The sequence below is a fragment of the Triticum urartu genome, chromosome 2 (assembly GCF_003073215.2).
Source record: "Triticum urartu cultivar G1812 chromosome 2, Tu2.1, whole genome shotgun sequence".
Lineage (NCBI taxonomy): Eukaryota > Viridiplantae > Streptophyta > Magnoliopsida > Poales > Poaceae > Triticum > Triticum urartu.
This window is the reverse complement of record NC_053023.1, coordinates 296,495,222-296,506,616: the sequence shown is the minus strand read 5'-3', so window position 1 is coordinate 296,506,616 and position 11,395 is coordinate 296,495,222.

Sequence of the window (11,395 nt, the reverse complement as noted above, 5' to 3'; positions counted from 1 at the left end):
TTGTTGGTGATCCTAGAAATCCTAAGCGACTCAAGGACCCAAGGAGAGAGTTGGGGATTTCAATTATTTTCATATTTGAATTTTCTCAAATTTGAAAAGAGGATAAATTTGGTTTTAATATTTTTCTCTCCAAAGTGAAGATAATATGACTTCTTCGAAAAGAGAGGAATATTGGAGGAAAAATTTTAAAATCAAATTTGTATTTTATTTGAATTGAAAAATATGCATTTTTGAAAATTGCATTTTTAGACCAGAAAAAAATTCACTTTGTTCTAAATGATAGGTTTAGACGGTGAAAATTGTTTCTGGTATTTTTTGAGAATTTTTTTTATATTTTATTAGGATTTTATTTGGGCGGAATTTTATTTTTTTTAAAAAAATCTTTTCCCGCCCGACTGGGCCGAAGCCCAGCCGAGCAGGCTGGCCCACCTCGCGCCACCGCCTTCCCGCGCCACACCGTCGTGCCACCGCCGGACGCCGAGGGGAGTCCGAGCTGGACTCCACCCCGCGGCGCCCCCTCCTCCAAGCCGCCCACCCCAGCCCATTTATATTGCGCCGCCCCGCTGCCGCCTCCACCACCGCCGCAGCCGCCTGCTCCGCCGCCCGCTCGCGTCACCGCCCGCTCGCTGTCGCGCCTCGTCCCGCCCCGCCGCCACCCGCGTCGCCGCCTTGCGCCGCCGTCGCCGCAAGCTGCCGCCGCCGGACCCCCCCGCCTCGCCGGAGCCCCGCCGCCAGACTCGCCGGATCCCGCCAGTTTTCTTTTAAGAACCAGTAAAAATCGTCGAACCGTCACCCGGTTTATTTTGGTTTTTCGATTAGATAGGTTTTTTCGGTTTCCCTAATTAGCGAGCTTTCATTCGAACGTCTCTGTTAGCGAACGTATTCATCCATTTGTCCCTGATAGCGAACGTTCATTCGATAAGCTTTTCTTTCTATTTTATTTTCGGCCAGGGACCTATGCGCGATTATTTTTATCGCAGATTAGCCCCTGATCTTCAAACACTCTCAACTTTTTGCTCGCTCGTCCAAATCCAGTGAAGCCAATGCCAAAATCTTCGTCTCGATCCCCTCTTGCCAGATAATCAACTTGAACATGGTTTTGACAATTTAAAATTTGGTTTCAAGCAGATTTTAATATGAACTTTTTTTTGACCGCAGTTTGAGTTTCGTAGCTCCCATTTGATTGGTTCTTTTTGCAAATCGAAGCTCTCAGCTTGTACTTTCAATTTGGATCTTTTCTCTTGAGTTTTACCCTTGCATCTATTGCTTGAGTGCTTGTGTATGTTATTGTTTGTTTGTGATAGAGTTTCCGGAGTGCGAAGCATGCTACTACGAATCACTAGGGTTTTCAGATCGTTAGCAAGGCAAGTAACACTTTGATCATACCCCTTAATACCCAGTTTTTATGCATTAGTTCAATCCTCAAACACTGCATGGTTAGGGCTTGAATACTTGTGGGTATTGGGAAGTAGTGATGAGGTAGTACCTATTGCCTTTATTTTTCAAACCCTGGGAGTTACTTCTACGTTATGCTTATATTGCTATGCTATGCTCGTAGACGTGGTTTGGTTTGAGTGATCCATGACACATGTGAGAGTTTTAATTAATGGTTAAACTTAAGGTGGCTACTTTAATACACATCTGGGTGGATTAGTTGAGGCACCCTGGAGTACCCAGTGGTTGTCTGGGCACCTGGAGCAATCCAGCACTGTCCTGGGATATCCCGGAGTACCCGTGTGATTATCCTATGGTTTGCCACCCAGACTCAAAGGGATCATAAGATTATTCATGCTAGAAACTTCGTGTGCAGCCACAAGCCAATATGGGCTCTAGCATAGTTGAGTAAGTTGCGGGAAACCTTTCCATGATGGGCTAGCAGATGTAGGGGATTGTAGGTGTACCGGCCTATCTGTCGGTTAAGGGGACCTCTTCGGAGAGACTGTGTCTCAGTCATCCGTTTCTCGAACACCATGTAGTGTGAGAAATCCAACGGAGGAGATCGAGTCTTGGCGGGAAAAGTGTGCAAACTTCTGCAAAGTCTATAAACTAATCATGTTTAGTCGTGTCCCCGGTTATGGACATCTTGAGTATCTGGTACTTGAATTATTGATTTGATCTCATCACTTTACTTAACTAAATTGTTGGGTTGATGATTACTTTAATTTGGGATTGAGTTGGAGGAACCTTCTCAATATTTTCAACAAACTTTGTAGATAATAAAATATATTCCTTTGTTGTAGGGAAAAACTAGCTTTCTGTAAAAATAACCATAGAGCCTCCACCAGCCAAATATGCATATAGTTATAGCTCTTACTTGTTCATTGCTTTATAGTGTTATCTTGCCAGCATATTCCATGTGCTGACCTACACAGACTGTAACATATTATGTTGCAGAGTTTTCAGATGAAGAGTAAGGTGCGCTAGGTCGTTATCGTGCACTCAGCTATGCCGTTGGAGTTGATGGACTCATTTACCTTCGAAGCTTCCGCTATTATCTTATTTAGATGGCGTTTAGCCATATTATTGTAATAAGCTCTCTTTTGAGATATCCGATGTAATAAGTGTGTGATTGAAATCTGTTATAAATCCTTCAAGTATTGTGTCTGTCGGCATTACCGATCCAGCGATGACACTTATGCACAGAGATTTGACCGTCTGAGGTCGGATCGCTACAAGATAGTATCGGAGCACACGCTGACTGTAGGACGCGACCACTAAGATGAGCCATAAGACACTCTTCTCTACTCATTTCTGACTCTTCTCCACTTTCTACTCTATTGATGGCGGACCCAAGGAACAAGTTTGCTCAACCGGATGAAAACAGCCCTTTTGGACGACACTTGAAGGAGACCTAGATACCTGAACATCGGAATACCAAGCTTCGCCGGGACCTACACTTCCACTCTACCGGAAGAAGAGTGCTGGATAGTTTGAGTACATGTTCCAGGAAGGACATTCACACCAGTTACTGAGCCCATAGAGTTTTCCTTTGATGCACCAACCTGGAGTCTAGAAAAGAGCATGGCAGCCCACATCGCCATGGGACGCATCGGCGAAGTTTACCACAAGGATCTTAAGGACACCATCTACCAGATAAGTGGACGCTGAGATGAGCAATGGGAGATGATTTGCACCAGGTGAGACAAGTCCATTGCAGTCTACATCCAGGAGTTAAACCAACACATTCGTCGTCAGGAGAACCAGATGTGAGCCGGCATGATAAACATGAAGAAGTTGATGACCAGGAACATGGAGCTAGAAGAGGAACTCAAGTCTACAAGCGATGGATATGAAGAAGAAATTGCAGTAGTGAGAATAATGAAGATCAGAAGAAGAAGCTAGGAGTATTTATGGGAGATCTCGCACCTGGAGAGGACAACCATCTCGAAGACTACATCATCATCGACGACACCGACTCTGACCCCGACAGTGATGATGATTATGAAGACGAAGCTAGAGCAGATATCATGGAGTCTTTTTCCGATCACAATTTCTAGTCGACCACCATGTTATGAGTAGTATTCCCCCATGTATGTAGGATAGTCCGAGTATTTTGTAACGGTAGCTAGATCGATTGTATGCCCTTGTTTGAATTGAGTGGTCTGATACGAATGTGTTTGTCTCATGTACATATGGGTAGTGATTTCTCTTTATACCTCACTATATTCTAATCTCTCCCCTCTAAACCCATCAGACGCCTCCGAGACGTGACCCCGGATTTGTCTTCCCGACGGAGCTCACTCAGTTGATCCAGCAGCAGAATGCCTTGATGCAGCTACTAGTTCAGAACCAAGGCAACAACAACAACAACTATCCACCACAACCACCTCCAGTAGACAACTTAGCCCGTTTTCGGAGGTTGAATTCGCCGGTGTTTTATAGTAGCACCGAGCTGATTGTTGCTGATGACTGGCTCCGCATGATTGGAAGGGAGCTGACCACCGTAGGTTGCACAGATGCTGAGAAGATGTGCTTTTCCGCACATCAATTGGATGGACCCGCAGCCTCATGGTGGGAGAATTACACGGCCACTTTTCCCATAGCCAATGTCACATGGGATCTGTTTCAGCAAGATTTTGTACCGCCCATGTCTCAACTAGAGCAATGAGTATGAATAAGCGTGAGTTTTGCAACTTACGCCAGGGGAATCGTACTGTAGGGCAGTACGTGGATGAGATTAGTAAGTTAGCTCGCTATGCCCCGGATGATGTGTCCACAGATGCTGCGAAGCAGGAGAAGTTTATGGAAGGGCTGAATGATGAGCTGAGCATGCAGTTGATGGTGGCAACATTCAATAACTACCAGGATTTGGTAGACATGGCCCTTATGATTGAAGGCAAGAAGCAGCAGATAGAGAGACGCAAAAGGAAGTATGGACAGGGGAAGTATAATTCTGTAGCTCAGCAGAAGCCACGCTTTACCCCCTAACTCCGGAGGTTACACCCATAACCATGGAGGCCATACTCACAATGGAGGAAGCATGCACAACCACAATGGCCCTAAGAATTGAAACAGGAATGGAGGAAGCAGCAGCCAGAACCGTTCCAACCAGCAACACCCGCCAAGAAGGATCTAAGTCACATTACTTGTTACAAGTGCGGGAAGACTGGACACTACGCCACCGAATGACCTGAAGCAAGGAATGGAAATGGAAATGGGAACTCTAGGAAGAAGCCCAACCCTTTCACTAGAGGACAGGTGAACCACGTTAACATGGAGGAGGTTGAAGAACAGCCAGATGCATTTATAGGTAAGTTTTTGATTAAGTCATTTACTGCTACTGTTCTGTTTGATACTGGTGCATCGCATTCATACATATCAAGGGGATTTGTGGATAAGTATAAGTTTCCCACAAAAGTTCTTAAGACACCTAGTAAGCTCACCTGGAGCAGAGTATACGGCAAGCAGTGGATGTTTTCAGATGCCATTGACCATAGGTAGGCATGTTTTCCCCTTAGACCTAATAATTTTAGAGTCACAAGGATTGGATGTGATACTAGGCATGGATTGGCTATCCATGCATGGAGGAAATATCGATTGTGGTAGTAAGTCAATTTTACTCACCACCCCGGAGGGAAAAGGATCAAGTATGTGTCTAGGCATGTGCCAAGGAGGACCCAAGTGAATTCTCTCTTGGGAGTTGTTCAGGAAGAAGTGCCTGTTGTGAAGGATTACCCGGATGTATTTCCAGAGGAATTACCAGGCATGCCGCCAGATCAAGACATTGAGTTTTTGGTAGAGTCGTTGCCAGGCACCGGACCAATATCGAAGAGACTGTATCGGATGCCCGCAAATGATCTGGAGGAAATTAAGAAGTAGATTAAGGAGTTACTGGAGAAAGGTTACATCCGACCAAGTTCATCACCGTGGGGAGCCCCAGTGCTCTTAGTTGAGAAGAAGGATGGATCTTTGAGAATGGTTATTGATTATCGGGCATTGAACGAAGTGATGATCAAGAACAAGTACCCACTACCGATGATCAACGATTTGTTTGACCAGTTGCAAGGAGCTAAAGTATTCTCCAAGATCTACCTTCGATCAGGGTACCACCAGTTGAAGCTTCGGGTACAGGATATACCTAAGACAGCTTTTACCACAAGGTACGAGCTATATGAGTACACGGTCATGTCATTTGGATTGACTAATGCGCCTGCCTATTTTATGAGTATGATGAACAAGGTGTTCATGGAGTTTTTGGATAAGTTCGTTGTGGTGTTCATTGATGTTATTCTGGTATACTCGAAGAATGAAGAGGAACACAAGGAACACTTGCGCTTAGTTCTCAAGAAGCTCAGGGAACATCAGTTGTATGCCAAGTTTAGCAAGTGTGAGTTTTTGTTGAAGGAAGTTGGATTTCTTGGAGAAGTTATATCAGGAGAAGGTATAGCAGTAGACCCTACCAAGGTTCAGTCTGTCACTGAGTGGTTGGCACCCACCTCAGTTGGAGAGATCCGCGGTTTTCTGGGACTCGCAGGATACTACAGGAGGTTCATCGAGAATTTCTCCAAGATTGCGAAACCCATGACAGAGTTGTTCAAGAAGGACACCAAGTTCAAATGGACCGAGGAATGTGAGGCCAGTTTTTAGGAGTTGAAGAAACGTTTGGTTACAGCCCAAGTACCGATTCTTCCGGATATATGCAAGGATTTCCAAGTGTATTGCGACGCTTCTCGCTTAGGACTTGGAGGTGTACTTATGCAAGACGGAAGAGTTGTATCATATGCCTCACGGCAGCTTCGACCTCATTAGTTGAATTATGCCACGCATGATTTGGAGTTAGCAGCCGTAGTGCATGCGCTCAAGACCTGGAGACATTTTCTTATTGGAAACCGATGTGATGTGTACACGGATCACAAGAGTTTGAAGTACATTTTCATGCAGAAGGAGTTGAATCTCAGGCACGGGAGATGGTTGAAGATTATAAAGGATTATGATATGAAGCTGCATTATCATCTAGGAAAGGCCAATGTCGTAGCATACGCTTTGAGCCGCAAAAGTTATGCCAATACCCTCGTAAGCGGAGGATTACCGCAGGAGTTAGTTGACAATCTCAAGGAACACCGTTTGGAGATAGTTCCAATAGGTTTTTTCGCAACAATGGAGATTCAGTCTACATTATTGGGAAAGATTCGAGAAGCTCAAAAGGATGATAAAGAAATTGTTGAGATTAAGGAGAAGATGAGCAAAGGAAAAGCGAAAGGTTTTCGTGAGGATGAGCATGAGACTTTATGGTTTGTGGATCGTGTATATGTGCCCAATAAAGCGGAGATCAGGAAGTTAATACTTTAGGAAGCTCATGACTCGCCATACTCGATTCACCCCGGAAACACCAAGATGTATTTGGATTTAAAGGAATGTTTCTGGTGGACAGGCATGAAGAAGGATATTGCCAAGTATGTAGATGTATGCGATGTATGTCATAGAGTGAAGGCAGAGCATCAGAAGCCAGCAGGATTATTACAGCCTATGCCGATACCCGAATGGAAGTGGGACAATCTTGGCATGTATTTCATCACCAGATTACCCAGGACCAGATCAGGATATGATTCTATCTGGGTAGTAGCTGATCGCTTGACCAAGGTAGCTCACTTTATCCAAGTGAAAACCACATATACAAGCGCGAAGTTAGCCAAGATATATATGACCAGGATCGTATGTCTGCATGGAGTTCTGAGGACCATCGTATCAGATAGAGGGACGCAGTTTACCTCAAAGTTTTGGAATCAGCTGCACCAAACTTTGGGTACTAGGCTGGAGTTCAGTACAGCCTTTCACCGGCAGACAGATGGACAGACTGAGAGAGTCAATCAGATTCTGGAGGACATGTTGAGAGCTTGTGCGCTAGATTATGGATCTAGTTGGGATGATAATTTGCCTTACACAGAGTTCTCATAAAACAACAGTTATCAGGCTAGTTTGAAGATGGCACCTTTTGAAGCCTTGTATGGAAGGAGATGCAGGACACCGTTGATATGGGATGAAGTCGGAGACCATCAGTTGTTTGGACCGGATTTGATCAAAGAGTCTGGAGAGAAGGTTAAGTTGATTCGATGTAGACTGAAGGTAGCTTAGTCCAAATAGAAGAGTTATGCCAATACAAAACGCAAGGAGGTAGTTTATGAGATTGGAGACCGAGCATACCTTCGTGTGTCACCATTGCGAGGAGTTAAACGATTTGGAGTTAAAGGAAAGTTAGCCCCGAGATTTGTAGGACCATACCGAGTTCTCGAACGTATGGGAGAGGTTGCCTACAAGTTGGAGTTACCTGAAGGATTGTTAGGAGTCCACGATGTGTTTCACGTTTCCCAGTTGAAGAAGTGTCATGTTGAGATGGCCGATATTCCTCTCAGAGATACAGTGCCCCTGGAAGCAATTTAGTTGGAGAGTGATCTGACCTACGAGGAGAAACCTGTCAAGATTCTTGAGTTTGCCAGCAAAGTTACCCGCAACAAGGTTATCAAGTTTTGCAAAGTTCAGAGGAGCCACCATACCAAGGATGAAGCCACCTGGGAGCAAGAAGAAGACCTACGGAAAGACCACCCACACCTATTTTCTAGCCAATCCAAATCTCGAGGGTGAGATTCATCTTAAGGGGCTTAGGTTTGTAACATCCCAACTTTTTAATTTGCATGTTATACATAGGTCATCATATGCATATCATATTATATTTGCATTTTGTTGGTGATCCTAGAAATCCTAAGCAACTCAAGGACCCAAGGAGAGAGTTGGGGATTTCAATTATTTTCATATTTGAATTTTCGCAAATTTGAAAAGAGGATCAATTTGGTTTTAATATTTTTCTCTCCAAATATTTCCAATATTAAAAATAAAAGAGAGAAGATCATATGACTTCTTCAAAAAGAGAAGAATATTGGAGGAAAATTTTTAAAATCAAATTTATATTTTATTTGGTTTTTATTTGATATTTTATTTGAATTAGAAAAATATGCATTTTTGAAAGTTGCATTTTTAGACTGGAAAAATGTTCACTTTGTTCTAAATAATAGGTCTACGGTGAAAATTGTTTCTGATATTTTTTAGATTTTTTTTATATTTTATTAGGATTTTATTAAGGCAGAATTTTATTTTAAAAAAATCCCGCCCGACTGGGCCGATGCCCAGCCGAGCAGGCCGGCCCACCTCGCACCACCGCCTTCCCGCGTCGCACCACCATGCCGCCGCCGGACGTCGAGGGGAGTCCGAGCCGGACTCCACCCCGCGGCTTCCCTTCCTCCAAGCCGCGCCCCCCAGCCCCCTTATATTACGCCGCCCCGCCGCCGTCTCCAGCACCGCTGCAGCCGCCCGCGTCGCCGCCTGCCGACGCCCGCTCGCTGTCGCGCCTCGCCCCGCCCAACCGCAGCACGCGCAGTTGCCTTGCGCCGCCGTCGCCGCAAGCCGCCGCCGGACTCGCCAGATCCCGCCGCCACCGACCCGCCGGTTTTCTTTTAAGAACCGGTAAAAACCGCCGAACCGTCGCCTGATTTTTGTGTTTTTCAATTAGATCCGTTTAGATTGGTTTTTTTTGGTTTCGCTAATTAGCGAGTGTTCGTTCGAACGTCTCTGTTAGTGAACGTATTCATTCCTTTGTCCCTGTTAGCGAACGTTCGTTCGATAAGCTTTTCTTTTTATTTTATTTTCGTCCAGGGACCTATCCACGATTATTTTTATTACAGATTAGCCCCTGATCTTCAAACGCTCGCAACTTTTTGCTCGCTCGTCCAAATCCAGTGAAACCAATGCCAAAATCTTCGCCTCGATCCCCTCTTTCTAAATAATCAACTTGAACATGGTTTTGACAATTTAAAATTTGGTTTCAAGCAGATTTGAATTCGAACTTTTTTTGACCGCAGTTTGAGTTTCGTAGCTCCGATTTGATTGGTTCTTTTTGCAAATCGAAGCTCTTCACTTGTACTTTCAATTTGGATCTTTTCTCTTGAGTTTTACTCTTGCATCTATTGCTTGAGTGCTTATGTATGTTATTGTTTGTTTGCGATAGAGTTTTCGGAGTGCGAAGCATGCTACTATGAATCACTAGGGTTTTCAGATCGTCAGAAAGGCAAGTAACACTTTGATCATACCCCTTAATACCAAGTTTTTATGCATTAGTTCAATCCTAAAACACTACATGTTTAGGGCTTGAATACTTGTGGGTATTGAGAAGTAGTGATGAGGTAGTACCTATTGCCTTTATTTTCCAACCCCTAGGAGTTACTTCTACATTATGCTTATATTGCTATATTATGCTCGTAGACGTGGTTTGGTTTGAGTGATCCATGACAGATGTGAGAGTTTTAATTAATGGTTAAAATTAAGGTGGCTACTTTAATACACATCTGGGTGGATTGGTTGAAGCACCCTGGAGTACCCAGTGGTTGTCTGGGCACCTGGAGCAATCCAGCACTGTCCTGGGATATCCTGGAGTACCCGTGTGATTATCCTATGGTTTGCCACCCAGACTCAAAGGGATCATAAGATTATTCATGCTAGAAACTTCCGTGTGCAGCCACAAGCCAATATGGGATCTAGCATAGTTGAGTAAGTTGCGGGAAACCTTTCCATAATGGGCTAGTAGATGTAGGGGATTGTAGGTGTACCGGCCTATCTATCGGTTAAGGGGACCTCTTCGGACAGACTGTGTCTCGGTAATCCGTTTCTCAAACACCATGTAGTGTGAGAAATCCGACGGAGGAGATCGAGACTTGTGGGGAAAGGTGCGCAAACCTCTGAAGAGTGTATAAACTAATCATGCTTAGTCGTGTCCCTGGTTATGGACATCTTGAGTATCTGGTACTTGAATTATTGATTCGATCTCATCACTTTACATAATTAATTTGTTGGGTTGATGATTACTTTAATTTAGGATTGAGTTGGAGGAACCTTCTCAATGTTTTCAACAAACTTTGTAGATAATAAAATATATTCTTTTGTTGCAGGGAAAAACTAGCTTTCTACAAAAATAACCATAGAGCCTCCACTAGCCAAATATGTATGTAGTTATAGTTGTTACTTGTTCATTGCTTTATAGTGTTCTTGCCAGCATATTCCATGTGCTGACCTACACATGTTGCAACGTATCATGTTGCAGAGTTTTCAAACAAAGAGTAAGGTGCGCTAGGTCGTTGTCGTGCACTCAGCTATGCCGTTGGAGTTGATGGACTCATTTACCTTTGAAGCTTACGTTGTTATCTTATTTAGATGGCGTTCAGCCATATTATTGTAATAAGCTCTCTTTTGAGATATTCGATGTAATAAGTGTGTGATTGAACTTTGTTATAAATCCTTCTAGTATTGTGTGTGTCAGCATTACTGATCCAGGGATGACATTTATGCACAGAGATTTGACCGTCTGAGGTCGGATCGCTACAATATGGTATCAAAGCACACGCTGGCTGTAGGACGCGACCACTAAGATGAGCTATAGGACACTACTCTCTACTCATTTATGACTCTTCTCCACTTTTTACTCTACAGATGGCGGACCCAAGGAACAAGTTTGCTCAACCAGATGAAAACACCCCTTTTGGACGACACTTGAAGGAGGCCACTAGATACCTGAACATCGGAATACCAAGCTTCACCGGGACCTACACTGCCACTCTACCGGAAGAAGAGCGCTGGATAGTTCGAGTACATGTTCCAGGAAGGTCATTCACACGAGTTACTGATCCCATAGAGTTCTCCTTTGATGTACCAACCTGGAGTCTAGGAAAGAGCATGGCAGCCCACATCGCCATGGGACGCATCGGCGAAGTTTACCACAAGGATCTTAAGGACACCATCTACCAGATATGTGGACGCCGAGATGAGCAATGGGAGATGATTTGCACCAGGAGAGACAAGTCCATTGCAGCCTACATCCAGGATTTAAACCAACACATTCGTCGTCAAGAGAACC